Raw genomic sequence first — 25,715 nt, 5'->3', positions numbered from 1 at the left:
TTTATTCCTTCATTCATTTATTCACTTAATAGGCAGTGATTGAACATATAGTAACTTTGGAGTCCTGTGCAGACACAAAGTATGCAATGGTGAATCAAGCAAACAAGAATTTTCTCATAAGGAAACACATTTCCTAGCAGGAAAGACAAAAATATGTACACAGTATTTTTTAGTTACTTTTTTTATTTTTAAAGATGCTTTAGATTACATAAATGTACATAAATCAAAAATATAGATGTCATATACCCAACCCCTTCCCACACTTTCCCCATAAACAACATCTTTCACTAGTGTGGTACATTTGTTACAATTGATAAACACATATTGAAGCATTGCTACTAACCATGGACTATAGTTTATATTATAGTTTACACTTGGCAACACACAATTTTATAGGTTTTGACAAAATGTATAATGGCCTGTATCCATCATTGCAAGGTCATGTAGGACAGCTCCAATGTCCTCAAACTACCCCATGTTACACTTATTCTTCCATCTCCCTCTCCTCAGAACCTCTGATGGCCACTGCCTTTATATCAATGGCACAGGTTCTTCCATTGCTAGAATAATCATGTCTACTTAAGTTAGTAGTTGCATTCCCCCCTATATTTGTTCATTCTTCAATCTTGAGGATTTGGGGTGGTGATGCTCAGTGTTTCTGTTTTGAGAGGAGGCTTAGATCCATGGGGCAGATGGATGGAACTGTCTTGTTTACAGTTGTGGATATGCTCTGTTTTTCAGCATAAGCATTGTCCATCATCATCCTTTTATTGGTTGTCCTGGGCAAGTCCAATGAACTGGAGAGTAGGTGTTGCAACTCTTGCTGAGATTCAGGGCTCAACCAGCATATGAACAGACCAAAGATTTAAGTCTCTGGGACATGTATTTAATGAGAATAGTACTAATTATAGGCTCAAATAAAAGGGGTAGAAGAGTCATGTGTAGGAAATTGTAAATGAGTCTAGCTCTGTTATACTGGGGAGCATATATTCCAAAGTAAGGCCCACTGACATGGTGTTGAATTCCTGCAATTGTCTGCCCTGTCTATAGCGTCTAGATGTCTCTAGAGTTCTCTGCCCTGTCTATAGCATCTAGATGTCTCTAGAGCTCTCAGGAGCCCTCCTGTTTGAGGCAATGTTTACTGCAGCAGTCAATGAGATCCAGCCAAGATGTGCATAAGCATAACTTCTGGGATGAACTCCGGACTCATTTTGAAATGTCTGAGCCATAAAAACTCATTTTATTTAATATTTCCCCCTTTTGGTCAAGGTCATTTTCCAAATGCATCATTAGCTGGTGCTTCATAATAATCCCTCCGTGCCAGTGAGGTTAATGCCTGTAATTCATGTCCCACTCTGGGAGAAGTTAGTGCATTAATATGCTAAGTTTGGCTTAGAGAGTCCACATTTGAAAAACAAGGGGGCTTTCTGGAGGTGGTTCTTAGGGAATACATACCAGGCTAAGTTTCAATCTTGAGAAAAGTTTCATAAATACAACCATGAACTTCAAGGACCTAGCATAATGGTCTGGCCTCTTTTGCTAGGCATTGCCCATGTACTTAGGGGTTCTTTGCTGCTCTTTTATAGAATGAAGCAGTATTTCCCAGGATGGGAATTCAATATTTTTGGCTATTGTGTGGGTCTCCACCCACCAAGACAATACCCCATGACCAAATGAACATATTTATATGTCATAGAGGCATACCCCAGGTGCACCACTCTCCACACATCCCCCCATCACTGACACCCTGAACCACTGATTATCCCAGTTGTGACCTTTCTGTGATTCAAAACCTCCTCAAAAACAAAACTAAAAACAAACAAATAAATATATTTAGAAAATATAATAACAAATAAAATACAAAAATAAAAAGAATAAAATATAAAATGGTAAAAATTAAAAATTGAAAAAAATAAAGTATAATAAAAACCACATTTTTAAAATGGTTCTCCATCAACATAAGATCTGTTATCTTTTATGGATAGTGACAATTTCTCCCAAATGTTTCCCCAGTATAATTTTTTTTTTTTTTTTTTTGCTTTGTCTTCAAAGAAACTTTAGTTAACAGAAAAGTTACATAGAAAATATAGGGGATTCCTATACACACAACTCCCTCCCCTTCTCCCCTCTCCCTTAGTAATTACATTTTACATGTGTATAGTACATTTGTTACAATTGATACTACAAATATTGAAGCATTGCTACTAACCATGCCAATGGTTTACATAATGGTTTAAATTTTGCAGTTCATACTTTATAGGTTTTGACAAAATTGTAAATGGCCTGTATCTGTCATTGCAAGATCATGCAAAACAATTCCAATGTTCTTTGTTCCATCTATTCTCTTCTTCTATCCTCCTCCCCTCAGAATCTATGGTAACCACTAAGATTCAATTTTTGAAGAATAAGTTTCATAGTTACAAGCAATAATATTGAGGGCTTGACATATTGGTCAGTTTTCTTTTATTAGGCACTGTCTATGTTCTCAAAAGATTCTTGCTTCTCTAACTGAGAACATAGCAGGACTCCCCAGGGTGGGAGTTTAATAATTCCTTGTTTATTTTCTGGTTCTCCACCCACTGAAATAACAAACTATGACAAGATGAACACTTTCAAGTTCCACAGAAGCATGCCTCAGATGTATTCTGTCTGGCATATATCCCCACCCCTGATGCCCTGCACCAGTCACCCTGCCCTACCATATTTGCCAGAAGAATATTCCCACCATTGTAGGTTTAACAACAGACCTACAAATCCCCATTGTTCACTTGCTCTTTCCTTCATCCCTCCCCCAAGTTCCATGGATATTCCAAACCAATCTCTCCACCCTACTCTCCCTCACATTCCAGCATCTTTGAACCAAATCACATCACTGCACCACTATCAACCCTATCCACTGCCAAACCACCCCCTTCCACCTTATCATAGATTTTGTCCATAATGAGCATCTGAGCATTTTCTAACAACACTCTTCTCCCTTGCTGTCTCCTGATAACCTATCTTCACTACTGTAGCTCAGTGAGCCTGCTCAATTTGCTTGAGTCATATCAATGAGGTCATGCAATATTTGTCCTACAATGACTGGCTTACTTTACTCAATGTAAGGTCTTCAAGATTTATCCATGTTGTCTGTGTGTTCATACTGCATTCCTTCTTACAGCTCAGTAATATTCCATTGTATGTATATTTCACAATTGGCTTTATCCATTCCTCTGTTGATGGACACTTGTTGCTTCCAACTTTTAGCAATAGTGAATAATGCCACTATGAACATTTGTGTGCATATATCTGTTTGTGTCCCTGGTTTCAATTCTTCTGGATGTATACCAAGAAGTGGGATTGCTGGATCATATGGCATTTCTATAGTTTGCTTCTTGAGGTACTGTCAAACTATCCTCCACAATTGCTGCACCATTCTACATTCCCACTAGCAGTGGATAAGTGTTCCACTTGTAGTCCTCTGTTTTTTTAATAGCCACCAGTCTAATAGGTGTAAGATGATATCTCATTGTAGTTTTGGTATACATTTCTCTAATAGTGATACCGAGCATCTTTTATGTGTTTTTTAGCCATTTGTATTTCTTCTTTGTGTCCGTGTCTATTTAAATCCTTATCCATTTTTTAAATGGGTTGTTTGTCTTTTATTTTGATATGTAGGATTTCTTTATATATGCTGGATATTAGTTCCTTATTGGATAAATGGGTACCAAATATTTTCTCCCATTGAGTAGGCTGCCATTTCACTCTCTTAAACTTCTTTGAGGTGCGAAAGTTTTTAATTTTGAGGAGGCCCCATTTATCTATTGTTTCTCTCATTGCTTGTGCTTTGGGTATAAAGTTCATGAAACCATTTCCTAATACAAGATCCTGTAGCTGCTTCCCTACATTATCTTCCAAAATCCTTTTGATCTTGTCTTTCATATGTAGGTCTTTGAGTTAAATTTTTGTATAGGACATGAGATGGTGATCCTCTTTCCAATTCTCCAAGCACCATTTATTAAAGAGGCCATTATTGACCGGTTGAGTGGGCTTGGTGGTCTTGTTGAATATCTGGTAACCATATATATGAGGATCTATATCAGAACTCTCAATTCAGTTCAGTTAGTCAGTATGTCTCTCCTTGTGCCAATACCATGAAGTTTTTGACAACTGTAGCTTTGTTGTATGCTTTAAAGTCAGTTAGCATGATTCCTTCTATTTCATTTTTCTTTGTCAATAAGCTTTTGCCTATTTGGGGTCACTTTCCCTTCCAGATAAATTTCATAATGAGCTTTTCCAATTTAGTAAAAGATGCTGTTGTAATTTTTATTGGAAATGCATTAAACTTGTAAGTCAATTTGCATAGAACAGATATCTTAATAATGTTTATTCTCCCAATCCATGAATATGTAATATTCTTCTATTTATTTAGGTCTTCTTTGATTTTCTTTAATGATGTTGTATAGTTTTCTGTATACAAGTCCTTTACATCTTTAGTTATGCTTATTCCCAGGTATTTGGTTCTTTTAGTTACTATTGTAAATGGAAATTTTTTTCTTGATTTCCTTCTCAGATTGCTCACTATTGGTGTACAGAAATGCTACTGAATTTGCATGTGAATCTTATATCCTGTCACTTTACAGATCTTATTTATCACCTCTACAAGCTTTGTTGTAGATTTCTCAGGTCTTTCTATGTAAAGGATCATGTCGCCTGCAAATAGTGGAAGTTGTATTTCTTCCTTTTCGATTTGGATGCTTTTATATCTTTTTTCTTGCCTAAGTTCTCAAGCAAGTACTTCTAACACAATGTTAAATAAGGACAGTGACAGGGGCATCCTTGTCTTGTTCCACATTTTAGAGGGAAAGCCTTTAGCATTTCACCATTGAATAGGATATTAGCTGTGGATTTTTAATATATACCATTTATGATGTTGAGGAAGTTTCCTTCTATTCCTATCTTTTGAAGTGTTTTTATCCAGAAAGAATGCTCTACTTTGTTAAATGCTTTTTCTGCATCAATAGAGATAATCACCTGTTAATGTGGTATATTACGTTGATGGATTTTTTAATGTTGAACCAGCCTTGCATACCAGTGATGAAACCCCTTGATCATGGTGTATAATTCACTTGATGTGTTGTTGAATATGATTAGTAAGTATTTTGTTAAGAAATTTAGCATCCAGTTTCATTAGAGAGATTTGTCTGTCATTTTCTTTTTTTGTGGCATCTTTATGTGGCTTTGATATCAGAGTGCTGTTGGCTTCATAGAATGAGTTTGGCAATGTTCCTTCCAATTCTATTTTTTGGAAGACTATAAGCAGGATGGGTTTTAGTTCTTTCCAGAATGATTGGTAGAATTCACTTGTGAAGCCATCTTGTCCGGGGCTTTTCTTAGTTGGGAAGTTTTTGATGAGTAATATAATCTCATTACTTGTGATTGGTCTATTAAGTTCATCAATATTTTCTTTAATTAATGTAGTCTGCTTGTGTGTTTCTAGAAATTCATCCATTTCATCTAAGTTATGTATTTTAATGGCATACAATTTTTCAAAGTATCCTATTATGATACTCTATGTCTGTGGGATCGGTGGTGTGATCCCCTCCCTCATTTTAAATTTTATGTATTTTCATCTTCTCTCTTTTTTTTTTTTGTTAGTCTAGTTAAGGATTTGTCAATTTTATTAATCTACTCACAGAACAAGTTTTTAGTTGTGTTGATTTTTTTCTAATGTTTTATTATTCTCAATTTCATTTAGTTCTGCTCTAATCTTTGTTATTTCCTTCTTTCTGCTTGTTTTGGGATAAGTTGGTTGTTCCTTTTCTGGTTCCTCCAGATGTACATTTAGGTCTTCAATTTTAGCTCTTTCTTCTTTTTTAGTATAGGCATTTATGCATTTATGGCTATAAATTTCCCTCTCAGCACCGCTTTTGCTGCACCCCATAGGTTTTGATACGTTGTGCACTTCCTGGATATATAAGTCCATCTCCCTCAAAAGAGCTGGGAAATCTTCAGCCATTATTTCCTCCAAACCTCCTTCTGCCCCTTTTCCCTTCTCTTCTCCCTCTGGGATGCTTATTATGTATATGTTTGTGTGTTTCATTTTGTCATTTAAATCCCAGAGTCCCTGCTGGATTTTTTTCTATCTTTTCATCTATCTGTTCTTACTATCTTTCTGATTTCAGATGTATCATCTTTGACCTTATTAATTCTTTCCTCTGCCTATTCAAATCTGCTGTCATTTGCTTCCAGCATATTTTTGATGTCTTTCATTGTGCCATTCACCACCATCAGATATGTTATCTTTTTATGTATGTTTTTTATTTCTTTATTATGTTCCCCCAGTCTTGTTAAAAACCTTTATCTCTTCTTTCACTTCATTAAGTTCATTCTTAATATATTTTTTGGTCATCCTTGATTAGTTGTTCTGCATTCTGCATCCTCCTATTTTTTCAGTTTGTTCATTAGACTGGGCAATGTTTCTTAGTATGGTTTGTAATTTTTTGGTAGTGTTTAAGCATCTGTTTATCTTGATAGGCTTATTTGGTTGGTTAGTTTCTCTTTCTACTCTAGGATTTTATTTGTGTGTGTATGTGGGGTAAGATTCCTTTTTGACACTTGGTTCCTCTTATTTTACATCCTTGTAGTTTTGTTTTTTTTCCCTTGAAAAAATACTTGGACCATAGGAAAGGAAAGACAGAAGAAGAAAAAAAGAAAAATAGTAATAATAATAAAAAAGATAGAAGAACTGTATAAGAGCCAGGCATATAAATAAGTAATATGAGTAAAAAAAACAAAACATAAAAATGCAAAGGAGTAAGAATAAAAACTGTTAAAAGAAAAAAACAGAAAAAAATGAATAAATTAAAAGGCCTGAAAGATGAAAAGAGAAGAAATGGAAAAAAAGAAAAGAGAAAAAGAAAAGATGAAGACCAAACAAGAAGAGGTAAAATGAAAGAAAAGCTACAGAAACAGAAGATAAAAAAATGAAGGAAAGAAAAGAATTTAGGTAAAAAAATATGTAAAGGAAACAAAAAAAGGGAAAGACCACAAAAAAACAAAACAAAACAAAATCTTAGGAAAACCAGGCATCTCTTCTAGGGCCCAGGAACCATCTCAGGCTGTTGGGCTTATCGATCAATCACCCTGCAGCCTGCCCTCCATGGATTAGGTATCTGGTTTTAGAGAATAAAATAAAGAACAAAAAATATAAAATAAAATAAAATGATAAAAAATGAAAAAACTGATCAAAAAACATAAAACAACAAAAAAGAAATCTCTGTCTGCATGTTCCCTATCATAGGCTACCAGATGGGTCCCTGACAACCTGGTGTGTCACTCTCTGGAGCCCTTCTCTTAGGAAGTACCAGGAATTGAAACAGGGACCTAGAATATATGAGGCAGGCCTTTCTCCAGGCAGGCTTCAGAAAGCTTATCTGACTCTTCCTGCCCTTGTTCCCCAGGCAAGTTGGGCTTCTAACAGTTTGCTGGGAGTGGGCTAGTTAGTCACTTGTCTCTACCCCCTCACTGATCTAGTTCCCCTCTCTCCCAGGGTGGTTGGGTGTGACTACCTGCTTGATCAGAATCCCCTCCCTTTTCCCTGAGGTCATTTCAGTGCTGGCTGGGGTCTTTTTTTGAGATTCAAAGGGGGCTCAACTGGTCAAACTCACTGAAGTTACTCTCCATGCTCTTCAAATGCTGCTTCTTTCCATTTTCCCCCCACTCAGTTGGCTGCAGTGAACCAGGGGTTTTACCACCTTGAGGATGGGTTATATATGCAGTTCCCAGTCACAGGGCAAGTAACTCACAGTTTTTGATCTGCCTCTTTGTCTCTCTGTCCCTCTCCCTTCTGGATGATGCACAGCACTCTTCTGGTTTGGTGATCCCCAAAGCAGTTCCCTCAGGTAGCTTTTTGCCCTTCCTCCATTGTTTTTGTGTAGGAGTTGAGCTCTGCCTACCTGCTTTAATACCATCTTCCCAGAAGTCCTAGTAGTTATTTAGTCTCCCTAATTCTCAGCCTCACTATCTATAAAAATAATGTATAATGGCAGCTTTACTCAACTATTATAAGGATTAAAAGCTAAAATACATGAAACATCTAACAGAATATCTGTCTCATAATAGGTGCTCAGTAAATGTCAAAAAGCCAGAGCCGGGAGGAAGGACATTAAGTCGGTAGGCTTCAAATGCTGGAGTGCATCAGAATTCCCCAAAGGACATGTTAAATGTATGGCTAAACCTCTCCTACAGAGATTGTCATTAACTGTGAGGAGCGACCTAAGAATTTGCATTTCTAGCAGTGACCAGATTATGCTGAAGCTACTAGTCCAGAAAACACTTTGAGAACTACTGGCCTATGGAATCGGAAACATTTGGTATATATTAGGAGGGCAATATAAGTAAGGTTATTTCTTTTCTCATTTTAGTTTGTCTTCATTACTTTGAGCTCTGAAAATACTATAGAAATTTGGAATATGATAAATACTCCCACAATAAATGCATATTGCCTTTATTAGAAGTGGGTTCTTTTAAAGATACTGAGTGCCTTCTTTGTCTTAACTACTTATTCTTTTTTTTTTTTTTTTGCCTAAAAGACAGAAGTCCCACAAAATACGAAAGAATAATTTAGCCATCTTTCAAGCATAATTCACATACAATTGTCTTATGTTTAATCAAATATGTCCTCTTTCTAGCATTTGAGGAGTTGTTCAAAAACAATTATGGAAACTTTCTCAAACATGATACTGAAGTTTTTTATTACCTCACCAACATTGCTCATGGAAATGCAGTCAGCAATGATTCCTCTGCATCCCAATCCCTGTCGTCCTAACTTCCTACACTCATCACTTCTTTGAGGCTATTCCATGCGACCCAATTCTGTTCTGGCACTCACACAACACAAACATGGGTTTGCAACCTGTATACATTATTGCTCTGTTGTTGCCACTTTGAAATTCTTGACAGTTTTTGAATAGGGGAACACTACACTTTTACTTTGCACTGAACTCCACAAATTATGTAGCTCATCTTGCTGGCATTAAAGCTGGATTCCACAGAGATGAGGATGCTGCATCAACAATCAAAAAAAATTCTTTTTCTTTAATCTTCTGCCAAGCCATTTAAAGATTTATTACAAGCTATATATCCTTGGGAAAATCACTTCAATTCTCTGAGCCTGAACATAACCATCTATAAATAGAGGAGCTGAACTGGATGTTCTCTTAGATACTTCTGTTTCTAAAATACTATAAATCTATTAATTATTAAATACAGAAAACTTTATAACTTGGAACAAAATCAGATCCATGCTTTGAGACATATTTTCTAAATCTATCTCAATCTATTGAAGAAAACCAGATGGTGAATGTATCCTAAGATTCATATAACTAGATATCTTGCAGCTCCATGTAAATTCCTGGGGACAGTCAATCCAAAAAACATACTATACCTTTGCCTGAAAAATGACACATCAGCAACATGCTGAGCCTCCTAATTACCAGGAATGCAGGGCCCATTAAACTGTGAGGATGCATATGCACACCTAATTATGTTTATGCCTACTTATAAATCAGCGAAGGGAGAGCATATGCATGCTGAAAATTACCCATCATTAACTTTCCTAATTGCACCCAAATAAAGAGGGAAATAATTCACTTCAGAATATGTTTTCATCCTTTGGGCAGAGCCTACAGTCAGCTCGTTTAGGTTTTGAAAAATTGTCTCCCTGCTCATAAATGGAAATCAATTCTTAGGAAGCTAAAACATAGTCCTTCCCTAGATATTGAACAAGAGAAAATGAAAAGATTCACATGTGAATGTCAGAAGACTAGAGCATGAATCTAGGAGGTAAATAGCAGAAAGAGGAGATACTAAGGAAATGAAAACAATTCCTTCATTCTGATAAAGAGTGCAACACAGTTGGTGACAGGCCAACTACAGATACAATAGGATGCAACAACCAGGGACAGAGCCTCAGGGAAAAAGAAGCATTAAATTTAGATGTTGGACAGAAGACTCAATTTCATGACAGTAATTGAGATCAATTGGAACACTGTCTTCCCTCCTCACTCACCATTTTCCTTGTAGCTTCTCTGAACAATTACGTTTCTATTACTGGCAGGATTCAGATAAGACAGCCAGGAGTTGTGCATGCCTAATTGGGCTTCCATATATGGTTTATTGCTGTCCTTAGAGACTGGTAGCAAAAAGAAAGGGAGGGAAATAACAGGGCTTTTTGATGTTCACAATAATGGGAAATCATTTTGGTGCTAATTCAGAGGTGCACAGTCCTGAATAAGACATCTGAGGATCTGCCTCCTAATAACACACGCCAATATAGATAGGGACTATGCCTTTAGTATCTCAATTAAGTCTCATAACAGCACTGTGGTACCCTCTGTTATTATTCCAATTGTACAGGAGAAGAAGATCAACAAGGATGACCCAATGACTAAAAGGTAGAGTGAAAATCCAAATCTGGACTCATTCTGGTTCTCAAGCCCTTGTTTCAGGTTATAGTGCCACCTAACTAAAGGAAGCTCAAATGTCCATATTTATTAATAATCTACTTTTGCTAAAGAGTCAGATTTTATGTTATTCTCACTATATTGACAATTTGTTTTTCTAAATTCTAATAAAACAACTGAACTAATGACTCATTCTAAGATGCAACATGTACCCCCACCACTTCATTGGCTTCTTCTGACCTGTGTTAGGGCAATGTAGCATTGGAGCCTGCCATCTTTGAAAACCTTCCTCTTTTTTTAATATTTTCCTTAATTATAAGTCAGACCTTCCCAAGGAAGAAGTCAGAAAATCATATCCTCAGATTCCCTTATGAGCATGATCTAGATTCTACTCATCAGATTCTCTTATGCAAGATTTTGTTTGAGAACCAAATAACCCAAGGAAATGGTGCATCTGGGGGCATTGAACTTCAGGAAAGCAGAATAGTGGAAAAGTACAGTTCTTTTATTGGATGGTAGTGGTAGTGCTTCTGGTGTCCAATCTTGGGTATCCCACGTGATGTGCAGTGGCACCTGAAGTGGATTGGACATTGATTTTAGCTCTAAGGCTACTGTATCTGCTCTCTTGCCCTCCTAGAGATTTTGTAAATGGCCAATGGTCAATTCCTTTTAATAAAGCCATTTACTTTTTTTACTAACCAGATTAGATGCTATTGTTTGCAAATAACTCTGTTTTTAACATCATCTTAACTAATATGAACTATCCTCCCTGGCATTCCACAAAAAGGCTCCAGCAATGTCCTCTATGACTCCCTTGCCAGTATCAGTATTTTAGTCACTGTAACTTTTCATAGTGATCCCTCTACTTAGAAAGTTAGCCTAGTCAATTTAGATATTACACTAGGCTTCCTACACCTGAATCCATAGAGTGAACAGTTTTAGGGGCCATTCACCCTCCCAAGCCACAATTAATTTAGATCTGAATACCTAGGCTATTTACCTGAGGGTAAATAGAAGAATCTGCAGCCACCAGCAAAGCTTTGTGTAAAGACAAAACAAAAGGTGAGCACATATTGAAATCACTATCCCTGAGCAAGTTTCTGATGTACTTTCTTGCCTGCTTTTCTACACTGGTGTACAGGAAAGGATGAAGTACTAGAAAACCCAATAATCACATTTATTTTCATACTTTAAAGTGTTTCTTATCTTCCCTTTAAAATCTGCCCTTTTTTTATTTTTTTTCCATTTTTATGACATGATACCATGACTATCCGGTCACCCAAGTCAGAAATCTGAGTCATCTTTGAGTGTTTCTACACTTTTAGCCCTTCCACCCAGTAACTCACTATTTGTTAATTGCATATCCATATTTTTCAAATCCTTCCTATATTCATTTATTCATGTCCAAAAGCAGCAGCCTCCTACTGGTTTTCTTGATTCTAATACCTCCAGTGATTTTCTGTTCTCCACAGGTATATGCAGGGTGATAGAGTGAATTTTCAAGAGCACAAATGTGATCATGTCTCTCCATGGTCTAAATCCCTTTCAGTCTCCCACAGAATAAAATTCAGATGTGCCTGCATGGCATCAAGACCTGTGTGATCTGGCCCTGACTGCTTCTCCCTGCTTATCTCCTGTGCTCATCCATATACACTCAGATGCAGCCTTGATGAACCACTTGGAGTTCCCTAAACACTCTTGCTTTCCACCTCCATGCATTTACCCATGTTGTCCCTCTTGACTATACATTCTTTATATTGTGGCTTGAAAACCTTAACTCTAAGAATTCTTCACCAACATCTCCAGGTTAATTTGGGATATTCCTCTTAGTCCATACACTCCTGCAGCATCCTATTCACCCATTCTTCTCTCATTACATTTATGTGCCTTATGGTTCTTTGTCTTCTCCCCAACCCCCATAGTCCCTGCCTTCCTTTCCAAAGGAGGAGACAGATTTGATGCCCGCCTTGCTATCTGGCTTTGGTCAGTGACTAATGCCTGACAGTTTTTGCAAATTGGATTCTTCCAGCTGACTTCCAAGAGTATTGTTGCTGTCAGAATAGATAATTTGGGGTCTTGTGAATTCTCCGGAGAATTCTGTCTTGCTCTTCATTGAATCCATCTATGTCTAGAAGTACACTTCATATTTTAATGAAGATAATTAATAATAATGATGATAATAATTAGCTACTATTATGGAATACTTACTATATGACACCATATAAATTGATCCCTACCACTAAACTATGATATATGTAACATTATTATCACTTTGCAAGTGAAGAAAATGAAGTACAGAAGAAATAAAATTTCCCAGTGTCACAAAGCTTATGTGTAAAAAAGGCTTCAATTGAACCCCACTTTGTTTGATTTTTAAGCTCATCTTCTAAATTACTTAACTTTGCAGAACAGAAAAGACCAAAACATGTAATTGGCCTGAGTTGCATTTGCTGTGGTTATTAGTTTATCAGCTGTACTGAGATATATTTCACATATAATTTACCCATTTAAAGTATATGATTTGATGATGCTTAGTATATTCACAGATATGTGCAACCATCATCACAATTTTAACATTTTATTCACTTCAGAAGAATCACCATAACCTTTAGCTATCAGGCTCTTGTCTCTCCTCACTTCTAAGTAATCTGTTAGACCTCAGCTCATACTAATTTTCTAAAACAGTTCAATAAGAGAAGACAGAGATTGCCATTTATATTTCGGGTCATAATGTGACTGGTGGGCATTGTTGAAAGTGGAGAGAAAAAGTTCTCAGTTGATGAAATGACAGCCAACAATTATGATTATTTTTTCTCAAGGTAGTATTCTACACTCTCCAAAAATACCATATGTCCTTCCTGTTCTTAACAACTAGTTTGTGTTGTTAACGTACTGAATAAGAGGGTTTGCTAGCACCTTGGAAGGGTCTCCTGATCTCTGTAGGGAAGCCTCTGTCCCAGGGAACTAAGAAATCCTGCTTTGCTTAGATTAACCAGCAGCAGGTATTTAGGAAGAGCCTCCAAGTGCTCAGTTCTATGCCTCACAACCTACTGTCTTCTGCAGGTGAGCAGAGCTGTAGCACATCCTCCAGGCAATGCTTAGGAGTCCTCTGTAAATCAAATAACATGTTCCCTTTGCTTATTTTATTCTTATTTCAGATGCTTCAACATCAGCAACATCATCTTGTATTCCCATGATATACAGATCTGTGGTCGCAGACCCAGGGAGTTAAGGCGACTTGCCTAAGGTCCCATGGCTAACCACAGCAATGCATTTCTTAAAGACTCAGCCCTGTGCTACCTTCCATGCTGTTTTCTGGTGTATTTTAAATGACATAAATACTGAATACCCTAGCTTTAAATGTTTCTACTGCTCTAATTTCAATGACATCAATTCGTAAATAAGCATTCATTTGCATAAATAAAATAAGTATTTAAAGGCACCCTGATGTGAGTTTTTTCCATGAAGCAATCCTTATTTCTGGTTTATCACATTCATCCTCTATTTAATCTTTTTTTTTTAATGAACACAATTCATCATATAACAGCCTTATCTTTAATGAGTAAACCTTACCTTTCATACGTGTTTTATAGAGTTGTATGTTGTCAATTTCTGTCTTGATTATGATCTTTTACTGCAGTCAAGAAACCTGATCAAAAGAAAGCTGTCCAACTGTAGCACTTAAATTCTTTGGACAGGAGACTTTTGAGAATCTTGTAATGGCTACACATTTTCTGTTAGGAATACACAAACACACATGCATACAACCTTTTGTATACAATTTTCTAAGTTGATGGAACCAAAGGAGTCTGTAAGAGTAATTCATAAATGCCCAGGTTCCCTGACTAAGAACTTTGCCTTCTCCAATGCTGGGAATCTTTTACTCAATATTTGGATAAGAAGTACGCAAGAAGGAAGGTGGGTTGAAATAGAAAGTGAAATCCTGAGGAAGAAGGATTTAGATGTAGGGGCAATAATAGAAGTGCTAAGAGCAGAAGGGTTGTAACCCCCTAGCTTTTACCCCAAAATATCCAGTAAAAGATTCCTATACCTACCTGGATCACACAAGATATATTTTTGGGGAAAGAGCTCAAGAAATAAATGCAGTCTTCTATATCTGAGGCAATGACAAGGCAGACATGGATACACAAGCCAGAAAACAGACCTAGAACAAATGAAGAGAAATGTAATTTTTCACAACGTGAAAACTTGGAATGTTAGATTTCTCATAGGATGTAGAACCAGCTTTCGAGCCAAGTCTATCCTTACCTGTGGAGGGTAGATAGCCTCAGCTGATATCTGAGTTGCTCTACCATTTGTCTGGCTGTTGAGAATTTGAACAAGACAAGCAACATTAATTATCTTATTTTATTCACTTAAAAGTTCTGTGGAGTAGTTTATCGTCCCCATTGACAAATATGGAAGCTGAAGCTCAGAGTAAAAAATAATTAAAGTCACAGAGCTAAAAAGACTTGACTTGTAATGCTGGCTAGGGTTCTATAACTTGTTTCGCTCTCTATCTTCATGCTCTTTCTACTAGGCATCATTGCTTATTGGAAAGCAAATCCTATGTAAGCAGTAGTTAGTGCTCAGTCCATCACCATACCTTCCCTGTTGTACTGATACTCTCCCCTGCTGAGCCCAGTTAGAGCCTCAGTACATTACTAAACAGGGTACTCTATTATCAGTCCAGAATTGGCAGTTGAGGTGAAACCTATTTACCATTCCTGTCTGAAATGAGTGTGGCCAAACTTCCCTCAGATGTCCTTTGTGCTTGGGTGAAAGAATCAGAAGTAAGGATGTTTTACTGAAATTTTTGGCCATCAGTATTTTTCATTTCCATCTCTGACTTTCATGCCTGTCTTCTAGCCTTGGATTTGAGCTCATGTTCCCCACCGGACAAACTTGGGACCTGAATAGTCCCAAAGTCAGGAAGAGGGTTCAGGTTATAGTGGTTGCCAATTGATGTCATATGTCTTATAATTTATGTGGTACAGAACACTTACTGTGTTCAAAGAAAACTCTGACTATTCTCCCTTGTAATAATTGAGTTTTCTGGTTCCCAAATTAGATTAGAAGCATATTTCTTGTGGCTTAGTACCAAGCTCTTGCACATCTAAGTTCTCAGGGAATAGTCTCTCTCCCTTTGTCTTCGCAACTAAAGTAGCTCCTCTTCAGAGAAATCTTTCCTGCTCCCCCTTTCTATGGCTGATTAGCCCTATCCCCACCCCATTGTCCTCCCTCACAGTTCCTAGTTCATCTCTTTAATTGTACTTATCATGAACAATCATAACAAATAAATTATTGTTTATTGATAATCACCCCCACCCTACTGTAACCTCCACAAAGCAGGGGCATTACATTTGTTCTGGGTACTATAGTATCCTCTGCCAGAAGACATAACATGTATTAAGTGCTTATTATGGATTGAATTATGTCTTCTATAGAAAACATATTGACATTCTAACCCACAGAATCTCAGAATTTGCTTTATTTGAAAATAGGGTGCTTTTAGACAGAATTAAGTTAAATGCAATCATATTGGATAAGGTGAGCTCTTAATCCAATATGATGGATGTCCTTAAAAGAAGGGGGAAGGCAACCAGAGAATGCAAAAGATTGCTGTAAAACACCAGAAGTTAGAAGAGGGAAGGAAAGATTCTCCTTTACAGGTTTGAGAAACATGACCCTACTGACATCTTGATTTCAGACTTCCAGCCTCCAGAACTAGAAGGCAAAACATTTCTGTTGTATTAGGCCACCTGGTTTGTGGCACTTTATTACAGCAGCCCTAGGGAACTAAAAGAGTACTCAACTAATATTTGTAGAATCAAAGAATCTATGAAATATATGCATACATAAGAATGGATGAATAGTGCCTTAACCGCTGCTAGAAAATAATCATCAACTGCCATTTCCCACTGTTTTATTAGGAGGGCACTCAGATTCTTCTTCAGGATTGCACCATCAGTTGTTCACCAGTTTTAGTAATGGTGATGCCTTGTCCCTGAGTCCTTGCCTTGGATTGCTATCCAATACAACAGATCCTCCAGAACTGGCTTCTTCTGCCTTGCATTTCCTAGTCTTCAGTTGTACTGCTTGGACTTTGTTTGCCATCATCTGTATTTCTTGACCCCACCATCCTCTGCCTAAAATAATGCTCGTTCAGATTCTCGAACCCTGAGCAGCACAAACACCTGAGTTTTTTAATATTAATATAATGACAATTTAGGGCCAGATCCTACTGAATCAGAATTTCCAGGGCTAGGTATAAGGAATGGGTATCTTGTAACAACCATTTAGGATAATTATGATGGTCCAGAGTTAAGAGTTACTGATTGAGGCAGAGAAGAGACCCCCATCTGTGGAATCAGATGTGAGTTTGAAATTTTGCCCAGAGATGAATTAGCTCTGTGACTTCAGTCAATTAGGTAACTTGAGTTTGCTTTCTGGTCTATAAAATGGTAGAAAGAGCAACCCACCGGTATTTAGTCCCTCCCCTGCCCATTTAGTGGCAGACCAACCTTGAATACTAACCACATTTCTGTAAAGGCACAACAATTTTTTTTAAGGTCCTGGGGACAAAGGCCTGAATGTGGGCCCTCATATGTGGGACACTGGTGCTCAACCACTGAGCCACATTGGCTCCCCTGAGTGCTGGTTCCCTTGTTTTTGCTTTTTTATTTTTTTAGAAGGCACCAGGAACCAAACGGGACCTCCCAGGTAGGAAGCAAGTGCTCAACCACTTGAGCCATATCTGCTCTCCCAATGTTTTCTTTTTACTCTCCCCCCACACTCTTGCGGCCTGCTTGTCACCTACTCTCTGTGTCCATTCACTGTGCACTCTTCTGTATTTTTACTTGTCTCCATTTTTGTTGCATCAGCTTTGCTGAGCCTGCTCTCAGTGGTATTTGTGGGCCGGGTGGCACTCCCAGGTACTTGCAGTGTGTGAGCGAGCCTGCCTTCACAAGGAGGCCCGGGGACGCGAACCCAGAGCCTCCCATATGGTAGACGGGAGCCCATCTGATTGAGCCACAGCCACTTCCCTCTCCCAACATTTTAAAACTTAAACAAATAGCTTTCCTAATCTCTAAATTGCAAGATAACTGTTTTCTATAAAATGTGCTCAAATCAAAATATACCAAATCATGATTATATTTAAGGTACAGAAAGCACATGGTTTATGATTATCCACCTTATATGTAATCAATAGTTGAAAAAATATTGTTTGTTTACTGTTCCCCCTCCTTCAAAAGACCCCTACCTTGCTATCATCCTGTCAATGATCCCACCTCCCTGCTACAGTTTTCAGTCAGTTGCCTACAGCCTCCTTTGACACTCTATTGACATGGGCTGGCAGACATATTAGCCTGACCTCATTGGGATCCCAAAGCCATTAACTAATGCTTCCACCACAACAGCCTGTGGGAATCCCAATCCTGCTGCTGCTGTTGAATTAATCTCTTCTTAGAAAGGACATCACAAATAACACATAAGATTTTAAGAGCCATTGTAGGTAGCATAATAACACACTTACATACAGGTTAAATAAAAAATTAGTGGGATATTAATCTGATTAAATATGAATTTTCTAGTCTAGAGCTGTTTTTTGACCCAGTGGGGAGGGTAAAGCTTGTTAACACTAGGTAGGGTAAAGTAGAGGCTGCCCTTACCTGGACATGGCACAGCTGTCTTCACCTGGGGGCAGCAACTTGTAAGTAGGTACCCAACTCTACAACCTATTCAACACATTTCTCTCCCAAAAGAAAATGAAACAAACAACAGTCCAGTCTTCCCAGTGTCTGGAAGCTATTCACTCCCCGGTGGGTTAGACCACTCCTTTTTATGCCCAAACAAACATAAGACAACCTCTCCTTCCTTCAAGGACAGCTCTACCTTTTGGGGCTGGATTTCTATCACAGACATGGACGGAGTTTTCTTCAGGCCATTAGTGGGGGTTGGCGAGGAGGATAAAAAGATGAATTTAAAGTGGTAGGGTACAAAGGCTTAGCTGACTTGAAGGCTGAAAGTGGGAGGGAAAGAAAAATCAAATCACTTTTTCATTTCTGTGTCTCTTCCAGCAAGAAGAAAAGGGAATTTTCTTGCTACCGTTAAATTAAACCTATATTTGTATATCTCTTCAGTGTTTCAATGGAGGTAGAAGGATTGTTGAAATTTCTAAGAATCTAGCTAATATCAACGAACATTCAATATATGTTTATCATTGAAGAAAACTATATTCACTAGATCATTATTTCCCAAAACATTATTTGGGGAAAGCTAATAGGTGTGCTTGTTTCCCCAAAAGAACTTATTTTCAGTGTTCAAATAATTGTAGGAATCAGTATCTCCTGTAGCCTTCTTTCAGGGAGTCACATTCATATTTTAAAGACTATTCTAAATCCTGACTTAAAAGATCCCTATTAAACTTTGTTGAACCCATTGCTTTCCAATTTCATTTATGTCCCCACGCCCTCAGGAAGAGTTTTTATGTTATTTATTTTAGAGATTGTGTTAATAATTCCAATGTTTTGAATTGGAAAAGATTCCAGAGCCGCCATTGCCCCCTCCCTACCATCTCTAAACACATGTTTTGGGTTTGGTAACCTCTCTTCGATGATGCTATAGGGACATGGGAAGAACTAAGTTTTTTAGCTCCAATATCCCTTATATTGACTCTGTGGAAAGACATTTGCAATTTGGAAGTAAAAATAGCTCAGGGGATTGTAAATGGCAAAAGCAGAGAGAAAGGAAGGCAGAAAATGATAAGAGATGTAGCTAAATATTTATATATACCAAAAATGAAAACATGAAAAACGCTCCTTCTGAAATACATAATTAAGCTCAAGACAGAGTAGGCAGATGGAGCCAGTAATTACAGGTTCTTAATGTATCTAAAATTCCCAGGGAATGAAAGTGTTGCTACTAATTTTGTAGCTTCACAGTTTATAGCTTGTTGCTGTTTATAACAGTCTCTGCTCCATTAACACTTGATGTTTCAGCTAAGATAGCCTGCATTTTAAAAATAAACTTCACAGATCAAAACCACACAATTTCTGGCCTACTTAGAATATTTGTGTGAAAATGCTATGTAAACTAAAGTTTTTATGCATGTATTACAATGATTATTATTACTATTCTTCTCATTATTACTACTACAGGCAGTTCTGGTGACATAGAAAAGACGATGGATCAGAAACCACATTTCATTTTAACAAATATTTATTAAATACCTGCCATGAGCCAGGCACTCTTCTGAATCCTTGAGACACATCAGTGAATAAAACAGACTGAAATGTGTACCCTTTGGAGCTGTCATTTTTGGTGAAGGATGGAAAGACAGAAAATATACACTAAACAAAATTTAAAAATAAATCATATATATATGGTGATAAGGGGCTATTATAAACAAAGAGAAGAAACTAGGTAAATGGATTTATAAATAGGATAGTCCAGGGAATGCTCACAGAAAACATGACAGATGTGCAATAATTGAGGGAGTTGGCCGTGCAGTTACCTGTGGAAAGGGCAGAGGAGACAGGACAAAAGCTGCATGGTGGGAGAATATCTGGTCCATTCAGGAACAGTAAGAAGCCAGCATGACAGGGACTGGCTGAGAAAGTGGGAGAACTGTGAAACATGAGGTCAGAGAGATCAGACAGAACCCTGCTAGCCCTCATAGTGTTCTTGACTTTTACTCTGAGAGAAACTGGGAATTGTTGCAAGATTTAGTGCAGAGGAAGGAAGTAAACTGATATATTTAAATTTGGGAACTGACTGCTAAAGGATCAGTCCTTTTCAGATTATATGGGCTTGTATTTTCTTTTATGCATTTAGTAATAGGAAAATACCAGTCCTGGACACTTCGTTTTTAAACAAGGGGAGATGCATTGCCTTTAATGAAGAGAATTTGATTTGTTTTGTTGTTTTGAGAATGCCAAAATTACTTTATTTTTAACTTAATGCAAACAACCACCCTTGTATGATACACATACACACATACCTACACTAATACTACTGATTACTTCCATAACCTTTAGCATTTTTATAGTAGTGTCAGGAACTAATTAAAGGATTTTATATATAACTCATTGAATCCTCATAGCAACTCTGTGAGGTGAGTAATTTTATTATCCCCATTTATCAGATGAGAAAACTGAGCACAGAGAGTTTCAGTAACTTGCACAAAGCCCTACAACTATAAAAATAGCAAGGAGGGGACATGAACAATGACAGACAAGCCCTGGAATCCTTGTTCCTAGTCTCTAGGCTATACTACCTTCATATATGACAGCATATGTGAAGGTAAATAATGCATAGGGAAAATTAGGAAAAAGTCCACATGAAGCTTATTAGCTTATTAGCACAGGAAGCAACAGGATAAAGGCAGAATATAATTTTTTATTCTATATACGTCTGTGTACTTATAAATGAATTCATATGTAATTTGTTTTATAGGCAGACAATATACATACTATAAAGCCATTGTTATAAACACAGTGTGATATTTGGCATATGAACAAAATAATTATCAATGGAACAGAAACATATTAAAATACTCACTGGAATGTAGATTTTGCCAAATAGATTTTCAATCCATTGTTCAACACAATGGTCTTAAGACAAATGACAATCCATGTGGAAAAAAAATAAAATGGGACCTGATATGTCACTACTTATATCTAAACAAATTCCAGAGAGATTTGAGATTTAAATGTAAAAATGAAATAACAGTAAAGATTTGAAGAAAAGAGGGAAACCTTAAAAAGTCTTTGTATAAGAAAGGCCTTGCTAAATAAGAAGCAAAACTCAGAAGCCATAAAAGGAAAAAAGTAAATTTGATTACACTAAAAATAATTTTTTCATGGCAAAAGTTTTCCATAAAAAAAGTAAAAATACATATTGTTGTGAAAATATCTGCAGACATATGACAAGGATGAATTATCCTTACTACATAAAGAGATCTTAGAAATCAACAATGCAAAACCAACAATCCAAGAAAGAATAATGGACCAGGTACATGAGTAGGAGGTTAATATCCAGAAAAAGGAATGCAAATAGCTTATAATCTTATGAAAAGGTGCTGACGTCCTTCACAATAATTGAAACACAAATTAAGATAAGGCACAATAGTTCATATATCAGGTTGGGAAAAATTAGCAGTCCTGAACTTTTTGTGGAGAATCAGGCACTGCTGTTAAGACTGTACATTTGTTCAACCTTTTTGGATGACATTTTGGCAGCATCTCTCAAAATTTCAAATGCACATACCCTTTGACCCAGCAATTCCTCTGCCACAAATTTATCCAGTATATCCAGGCATACTTGCACTTGCATATGCACATTTATCCAAAATGTAATAAGGCTGAATATTGCAGCATTCATTATACAATTGGTTTAAAAAATGGAATTACAAAACCCAGTCATAGAGATGGAGTTAAGGCTATCGCAGATATAAGTGATAAGAACATATCTGAATGAACCTTGAGCAATACAGGAGAATCTGCAGGGTCTTTGTCAGAGCATCTTGCAGTGTAAATGTGGGCTGGCCTCTGCAGATCTGGGAAATGCTAGCACTCCATCCTACTTCTCTCTCAGACACTGCTGTCTAAAAAGTCACCTGACTCCTGTCTTCTGCACTTCTTTGTTTCTGCTTCATTCTTTTCATTGCCTATGGTTGACAGGGGGACCAGGAAATGGTAGACTCAGTCCCTAAGATGACCTGTTCTCATCAGTCTGGCACCCCAAGCTGACTGCCAGAGCTCTTAATTTCAGGGACTCATTCCCATGAGAGGATCCTGCATCAGGCTTTTAGCCTTGGCCAAGGAAGTGAGGACAGAGAATTCATTTTGATTTTTACAAAAGCACTAGAATATTTATAATAAAAGGGGCCCTGGTTTGTTGTCTCTTTGGCAGATGACCAGACTATTATAGGCCCATCACCCCTTTCCCAATGGTGCACGTAGATTCAATTTATCTTCCCAGATATTGAGTCAAGAGAGAGGTCTTATGGATGGCTCCTCTGACAATGATATTGCACAGAGAATTATAGTTATCACCTTCACAATTCCTGCCCCATTCATTTCTATGTTTGGAACAGGATTTTGATTTTTCCAAAACCAAGATATTGGTACCCAAATTGATTTTAATGACTCAATTTCTATTTCCAGTTAGCAAGTGGAAGGACATGACAAGAACTTTATTCCCACCAAACAACAAGAAATGTATTTATAACCCAATAAATATATTTATTTATATACCAAAAGTATGTATATACTTTTCTTCAAAGACATTCTATAATTGTGCACACAAAGACAAGAAATCTAAGAAATCTAAACTCTATGGGGTTGAGCCCTTCCTAGGTGATAACAGAGGACGCACTCATAAATTGGGCCAATCGCTGAGCAAACAATGGCTGGCACACCCAAAGACACCAACTAAGGAACTTTCCCTACAGTCAGGATAGGATGACCTGGCAACATTTGTCCAGCTGAATTTCAGAATTTCTATGGACCAATGACTTCTACATGACTTCTAATTTTCCTGATTTTCAACTGAAGTATTTATCCTGCCCCTATTTCACTACTGTATGTTGGATGTGTGTGGAGAGATAGCTTATCTATTTAATCTCGCTTTTATGAAGAGATTGCTTCTAAATTTGAGGTAGACAATGAGATCCTGGATTATGAGCCTTACCATTAATTAAAAAGAATTTGGGGGTGTCTTGGGAAAGGGTAAGTGTCCTTCATATTTGGGAAACTTGTAAATATTTGTGAACAAGAAAGAAGACTGTTATTGACTATGGTTCAGTGAAATTCATTTCTTTGCATTCTTTCTGGGGAGGAGTGTATTTTGCTCCCTCATTATTACTATTTTTTTCTTGCACTTAATTGTGAATTGCTTTGGTTAATGGGATGCTAACATGAAAAAGAAAAGCTTTGAAATATGTATGTGAGTGGGACTTGCTCTCTTGCTCAAGTTCTTTTCCAATAAGAAGAACATGCCCTCAGTATCCCACATATGTACATATGGAGCAGAGCTACTAAGACTAAGCTGCAGACCCATATTCTGAAGCAGGTCACTCCAGCTGACCAACAGGCCTGTGAGTATCAGTGTAAATAATTGTTTTTGCATACTATTGCAATATTTTCAGACTGCTGTGTTTTCTGCACAAGAAAAGCTGACTACTACAGCAGTTCTCCATACCATTTCTAGCACAAGTCCTGGGAAAAATTCTTACTGACTGGACTTAGGTTTTAGGTTCTCCTTTAAATCATGTTCTGTGGCCTGAAGGATGCAGGGCATGATGGTGACCTTGGTCACAAACCCACAGCTGAGCTTGACTAATTGCTTATCCATGAATATATAGAGTGAATTTTTAGGGAAATTCTCAGTAGAACTAATTAGTGATTTTTACCCCTGTTGTGGATTAAGTAATGTTCCTCACGAAAGGTCCTGTGGGTGTGGACCCTTGTAAATAGGATCTCTTGTAGATGTTACTTCAGTGAAGATATGGCCCAATTGAATTAGGTTGGGCTTTAATCTTGATTATTGGGTCCTTTATAAATATAGTGAAAGTCAGAGAGAGAGAGAGAGAAAGACACATGGAGCAGTAAGAAGCTGGAAGTCAAGGGAACCTGGAAAAGAAAGGAGAAGATATTTTCATGTTCATTGCCACATGACAAAAGAGCCAATGATCACCAGCAGCCAGCCCTGGAAAGCCACAGCTTTCAAGGAAAAATCATTGCCTTGCAGATGCCTTGATTTTAGACCTCTCCTAGCTTCAAACCCATAAACAAATGTATTCTCATTGCTTAAGCCAAAACACTGTTCTCGTATTTGTTTTAGCAGCTAGGAAACTGGAAAAACTCTCATCAAACTTTGGTATCAGTGATTAGTTGTTGATTATTCTGCTGTTTTTGCATTAAAACATTTTAAATTTTTGAGCTACATTTTTTTCCTCCTCTCATTTAAATAACCTGATATTTTGCAACACCGTAATGCATTTAAAAGGATTGTTACAAACCTCACTTTCAAGAAAAGTCTTTTATCCTTCTCCACATCGTTATGTCAACATTAATTAAACATAAATGCCAACCATAAATTTCACTGGAATCTTCCAATAAAAAGTTATTTAATCTCAGCTTCGTTTCCTCTGTGTCCTAAGATTACTAAATATTGAATCATTTACTTTTTATGATTATAAAGGATTGAAATAATAACTATTCCTCCACTTCATCATCTCATCAGTCATTAAAAATGATTCTAAAAGGTTAAATATGATGTATGTCTATAATTAAATTGAGTATTTTTTTTCGATCATTGATTTGTAATATATGTATGTTTATACTTAAACAATTATATGTATGGGGAAGAGAGATTGAGAGGTTTTGTTTTATAAAATCAGTTTTATTTTTGAAAATTCTCTTCAATGAAGAAGGTAATTTTTTAAAGAAGGTCTTTCCTACCTCTGTGGTGTGTGTCACACACACTGCTTGTAAGTTCTGTAATAGAGGCAAAAATTACAAACCAAATGACCTTTATAATTTACTTACTGATATCCAAGTGCTGTAGAAGCAGTTCCATTCAGATGAGAACTTTTTGCATGCTTATGCTTGATCAGTTTAAAAAGACAGAGAATGGTATAGTAACAAATAATGTACAGTTTCAAACCCAACTCTTAACCATAATTTGTTTCTGCTACTTATTTTCTGAGGGGAAGGGAGATGTGACTCATGAAATCTTTGTTTGATGTAATGAGAATTTTAAGTTTAGACTTACACCAGTAAAGAGTGTAAATAAAATTCAACCTTCAGGCATATGGGACTTTCTTTGTATATCTGACTCATCACAAAGACTTTGATCAACCATAATGTAAACCATTGACCATGGTTAAGTAGCAGTGCTTCAATATTTGTACATCAATCGTAGCAAATATATAATCCACATGTAAAGTGTTATTAATAAGGAAAAGTGGAAGAGAGAGAGGGCATTGGATATATGGGAATCCTCTATATTTTCTACGTGATTTTTCTGTAACCTAAAGTTTCTTTGAATATAAAGCAAAAAATTAAGACACTGGGAGAACATATGGAAGGAACTGTCACTGTTCATAAAAGATAACAGATCTTATAGTAATGCTAGAACTATGAATGGCAATTGTTCTTTCATTTTTATATTTTATTTATTTTTATTATTATAATTTTATTTTCTTATTAATTTATTTGACTATGTTTTGGCTTTGCGTTGAGGTTTTGGATTGCAGAAGGG

The sequence above is a fragment of the Dasypus novemcinctus genome, chromosome 10 (assembly GCF_030445035.2).
Source record: "Dasypus novemcinctus isolate mDasNov1 chromosome 10, mDasNov1.1.hap2, whole genome shotgun sequence".
Classification (NCBI taxonomy): Eukaryota; Metazoa; Chordata; class Mammalia; order Cingulata; family Dasypodidae; genus Dasypus; species Dasypus novemcinctus.
Note: the sequence above shows the minus strand (reverse complement) of the source record.